The sequence below is a fragment of the Coregonus clupeaformis genome, unplaced genomic scaffold, assembly GCF_020615455.1.
Source record: "Coregonus clupeaformis isolate EN_2021a unplaced genomic scaffold, ASM2061545v1 scaf1243, whole genome shotgun sequence".
NCBI lineage: Eukaryota > Metazoa > Chordata > Actinopteri > Salmoniformes > Salmonidae > Coregonus > Coregonus clupeaformis.
Genome location: NW_025534697.1, coordinates 139,639 through 145,000, shown reverse-complemented (window position 1 = coordinate 145,000; position 5,362 = coordinate 139,639). Strand labels below are relative to the sequence as shown.

Sequence of the window (5,362 nt, the reverse complement as noted above, 5' to 3'; positions counted from 1 at the left end):
GTCAAACACAATTATTTCCAAAACTTTACTAAGCGTTGGTAACAGGCTGATTGGTCGGCTGTTTGACCCAGTAAAAATTACAATTATTTTCTTTCATAATTTGGTCAGATATACTTGGATGTGTAGTGTCAGCGTTTGTTGCTGGCATGTCATGCCTAAGTTTGCTAATGAAAAAATCATTAAAGTAGTTGGCAATATCAGTCGGTTTAGTAATGAATGAGCCATCTGATTCAATTAATGATGGAACTGAGTTTGCCTTTTTTCCCAGAATGTCATTTAAGGTGCTCCAAAGCTTTTTACTATCATTCTTTATGTCATTTATCTTTGTTTCATAGTGTAGTTTCTTCTTCTTTTTATTCAGTTTAGTCACATGATTTCTCAATTTGCAGTTTATTTGCCAATTGGTTGTGCAGCCAGACTTATTTGCCATCTCTTTTTGCCTCATCCCGCTCAAACATACCATTTTTCAATTCCTCATTACACACCACGGACCAGATGTCCAGATGTGATCAATACATGTTGATGATTTCATTCCTGTACTGTTTGTAACTACCCTGGTGGGGGTTGGAGGCACCTGGTGGGGGTTGGAGGCAATCACAAGACAGGTGAAACAGATCAGGGTGTGACTATAACCTTGTATTGCTACCACTGTATCATCAAAGGTATTGTCTAAGTGAGTTTCAGAGATTGTCAGAAACTCACTTAGACAATAGAATTGGAATGTCATCTGTTACTAGCAAGTTATTAATTTCATGAAACTTGTTTCTTAAACTACATATGTTAACGTGGGCTATTTTGAGCACTTTTCTTCTGGGATGCTTGCTTGTTTTCATTTCTTTACTGGGAAGCTTAGCAGAAGTAGATATTCTCATGTTATTTATGTTAGTGCAGGGTGAACTGCACACAGTGGACTTCCTACTAGGGCACACCGCCTCAGCGCTAACAGCATAAATATGGTTCATAGACACATGATTGCTGCATACAATAGCTGTAGGATCAGCAAAAGTTACACCCATTGAGTTGCAATAATCACGTAGCCAGTTGTGAAGAGATAGAATCCTGCTAAAGTGTTCAATGCCACGATTCAGAGAGGGCACAGGGCCAGATATGATGGGTCTTTAATTAGTGTCTAGCAGAGAGTCAATCAGCTCTTTAAAATCCAGTTTCAACTGTTCAGAGCTGCCCTTCATAATGTCATTATAACCCACATGGACTTCGATAGAATCGATGTCCATGTCCTGATGTAGTACATTCAGGAGCAGCTTAGTAATGAAATTTACTCGAGCTCCGGGATAGGACATTGTTTTTGCACCAGGAACAGTCACATTTCTTACCATGGAGCAGCCCAAAATCACGGCTGGTGAGAAGGATGAGGAAATCCGCCCACTCCCACGCTTCATAGGATGGTGTAGGCCTCTGACAGATGGAGAAGCCCCGCTCGATCCAGAGCAGGGACGGAAGGTTGCCGACGTCGACTTCTAAATCGTAGTGGAAGGAGTAGTAGTAGGCACAGCGGCCGCAGACACAGGTACCCCCAGGGACCAAGGGACCCCCAGCGACGAAGGAGCAGGAAGATCAGGCTCCAATATGCTCCAGGACGGAGAAACTATTTATTGTTTGTATCCGCTCCGGGCCTCTCGTTGGGAGTGTAGACTGCTTTGCAGCAGGCCGCTGTCTTCGGCTTTCACGGCTCCTGACATGTGACCATCGTCATGCTCCTCTAGCTGTGCTCCTTCGACTCCGCTATCAGATGGGGGAGGAGAGGCAGGAGATGGCTCCCCTGGCGAACAAACCCCGGACAACACCGGCCATTCGGCTAGCGACAAACGACAAGACGGACGCCGTCCAGCCACCGACGTAGAAAAGGTAAACATTCCACTCTGCGTTTCCCCCAGTTTCTTACGTAGGCTAGCGACCTGCGTGATCAAGGAAACCACCGCAAGCCTATAATCCTCGGCAAGCAAACAATTGCCGCATTGGAACTCTGAGTGATCCAGTTTGTCCCTAAACAAAGCGCTGGAACCGTTAATTTACCTCTACAGACAAAGAGGGCTCCATTGGAAATCTCATCTGGGACTAAGTTTGTTAGCTTGATGGCTAACGTTAGCAGCTTAGCTAGGTTAGTGGCTCTTTCAAGCAGACTCTAACCTGTCAGTTAAGCAGGATTCGGGACAAGGAATAGCGGTCCTAGCTGTTAAAAGCTAACACGTGCGCGAATCCATGCAAAAACAAGTTTGGTATGTTTGGTTTGTTTATGTTTTAGTTCAAATAACAAACGGAGTGTTTCCAGTATACAGTGTTCAGCTGCGCACTCACATGATCGTTACCAGACTCTATCTTCATCAACCATCTCCCTGACCACCTTCCTCTGATCAAGCCATGAACTGTCCCTCTCCAGGAGGATGCAGCCACCATCAGAGATATAGGGTATTGGCACCACCTAGTGGTCATCAACAGTATTACAGCCACCTTCAGAGAGATATAGGGTATTGGCACCACCTAGTATAATCAGCCACCTTCAGAGAGATATAGGGTATTGGCACCACCTAGTGGTCATCAACAGTATTATACCTATTCAGCCACCTTCAGATAGATATAGGGTATTGACACCACCTAGTGGTTTTACCCCTCCAGAGATATGTTTCACCACCTAGTGGTCATCAACAGTATTACAGCCACCTTCAGAGAGATATAGGGTATTGGCACCACCTAGTGGTCATCAACAGTATTACAGCCACCTTCAGAGAGATATAGGGTATTGGCACCACCTAGTGGTCATCAACAGTATTACAGCCACCTTCAGAGAGATATAGGGTATTGGCACCCCCTCAAATCAAATTTTATATTTTAGTCATTTAGCAGACACTCTTATCCAGAGCGACTTACAGTTAGTGAGTGCATACATTTTCATACTGGCTCCCCGTGGGAAACGAACCAACAACCCTGGCGTTGCAAGTGCCATGCTCTACCAACTGAGCTATTTGCCACATGCGCCGAATACAACAGGTGAAATGCTTACTTACAAGCCCTTAACCAACAATGCAGTTTAAGATTTTTTTTAAAATAGCAAATAATTAAAGTAGGGAGGTTATATACAGAGGGTACTGGTACAGGGGCACCGGTTAGTCGAGGTAATTGAGCTAATATGTACATGTGGGTAGAGTTAAAGTGACTATGCATAAATAATAAACAGAGTAGCAGCAGCGTAAAAAGGATGGGGTGGGGGGGCAGTGCAAATAGTCCGGGTAGCCATGATTAGCTCTTCAGGAGTCTTATGGCTTGGGGGTAGAAGCTGTTAAGAAGCCTTTTGGACCTAGACTTGGCACTCCGGTACAGCTTGCCATGTGGTAGCAGAGAGAACAGTCTATGACTAGGGTGGCTGGAGTCTTTGACAATTTTTAGGGCCTTCCTCTGACACCGCCTGGTATAGAGGTCCTGGATGGCAGGAAGCTTGGCCCCAGTGATGTACTGGGCCGTACGCACTACCCTCTGTAGTGCCTTGCGGTCTGAGGCCGAGCAGTTGCCATACCAAGTGGTGATGCAACCAGTCAGGATGCTCTCGGTGGTGCAGCTGTAGACCTTTTTGAGGATCTGAGGACCCATGCCAAATCTTTTCAGTCTCCTGAGGGGGAATAGGCTTTGTCGTGCCCTCTTCACGACTGTCTTGGTGTGTTTGGACTATGATAGTTTGTTGGTGATGTGGACACCAAGGAACTTGAAGCTCTCAACCTGTTCCACTACAGCCCCGTCGATGAGAATGGGGGCGTGCTCAGTCCTCTTTTTTTTTTCCTGTAGCCCACAATCATCTCCTTTGTCTTGGTCACGTTGAGGGAGAGGTTGTTGTCCTGGCACCACACGGCCAGGTCTCTGACCTCCTCCCTATAGGCTGTCTCATCATTGTCGGAGATCAGGCCTACCACTGTTGTGTCGTCGGCAAACTTAATGATGGTGTTGGAGTCGTGCCTGGCCATGCAGTCATGGGTGAACAGGGAGTCCAGGAGGGGACTGAGCACGCACCCCTGAGGGGCCCCCGTGTTGAGGATCAGCGTGGCAGATGTGTTGTTACCTACCCTTACCACCTGGGGGCGGCCCGTCAGGAAGTCCAGGATCCATTTGCAGAGGGAGGTGTTTAGTCCCAGGGTCCTTAGCTTAGTGATGAGCTTTGACGGCACTATGGTGTTGAACAATGAGCTGTAGTAATGGTATTACAAAATCAAATCAAATCAAATGTTATTTGTCCATACACACATTTAGCAGATGTTATTGCGGGTTTTAGTGAAATGCTTGTGTTCCTAGAATCCAACACTATCTACCATTATAGTTAATGTCAAATGAATGTGTGTATTTGTGTAGATGGAGCTGCCGTTCTCTGGTCTGGAGTTGACCTTCATCCTCATCGCCTTCATCTTCTTCTCTCTCTTCAGCCTGGCCTCAGTCTGTACTCAGCCAGACACAGGTACACGCACACCGGCTTAAATCATCAGATCAAAAATAAAGATTTCTGTTCATGTGTGTGTGTGTGTGTGTGTGTGTGTGTGTGTGTGTGTGTGTGTGTGTGTGTGTGTGTGTGTGTGTGTGTGCAGAGGAAGGTGTGTGTGAAGAGAAGAGGTTCCGAAGGAGACCAGACAGGAAGCAGCGTCATCGTCAAACTGGCCTCTCAGAAAGAACCCTAAACACTGTCAAGTGTTCCAAACGGCACCCTGTTCCCTACGTAGTGCACTACGTCCCTGATGGATAATGTAGTGTCTGTATCTGTTTGTTTCCTGTTGGATAATGTAGTGTCTGTATCTGTTTGTTTCCTGTTGGATAATGTAGTGTCTGTTTCCCAATGGATAATAAACGTTTCTATTGTATTGTGTTTTTCTCTCTCTAATGTCCATGATTATGGTAGCTCGTTCGATAGAGGTGTAATAGAACATTATATATTTGATTCTGTTGTAGTTTCGATGTTGGTTAAAACTAAATACCATTTCGTTATAAACTGCTTGTGTCTCTGAAGGATAGTGTCTGTAATACCGTTAATGACCACTAGGTGGTGCCAATATCCTGTTTCTCTCTGAGGGTGGCTGAAATACCGTTAATGACCACTAGGTGGTGCCAATATCCTGTATGCTCTCTGAGGAAGGCTGTAATACCGTTAATGACCACTAGGTGGTGCCAATACCCTGTTTCTCTCTGAGGGTGGCTGTAATACCGTTAATGACCACTAGGTGGTGCCAATACCCTGTTTCTCTCTGAGGGTGGCTGTAATACCGTTAATGACCACTAGGTGGTGCCAATACCCTGTAGCTCTCTGAGGGTGGCTGTAATACCGTTAATGACCACTAGGTGGTGCCAATACCCTGTAACTCTCTGAGGGTGG

The 5,362-nt window shown here is 45.8% G+C and overlaps 1 long non-coding RNA gene across 1 annotated transcript in view; it reads left to right on the top strand.

Moving 5' to 3' along the window:
* Window positions 1-4,638, top strand: part of LOC123486497 — a 6,424-nt gene extending 1,786 nt beyond the window's left edge. The window contains exons 2-3 of the long non-coding RNA XR_006659392.1: window positions 4,354-4,456; window positions 4,584-4,638. This is a non-coding gene — a long non-coding RNA (uncharacterized LOC123486497). The remainder of the gene's footprint in view (window positions 1-4,353; window positions 4,457-4,583) is intronic.
* Window positions 4,639-5,362: the final 724 nt, after the last annotated feature.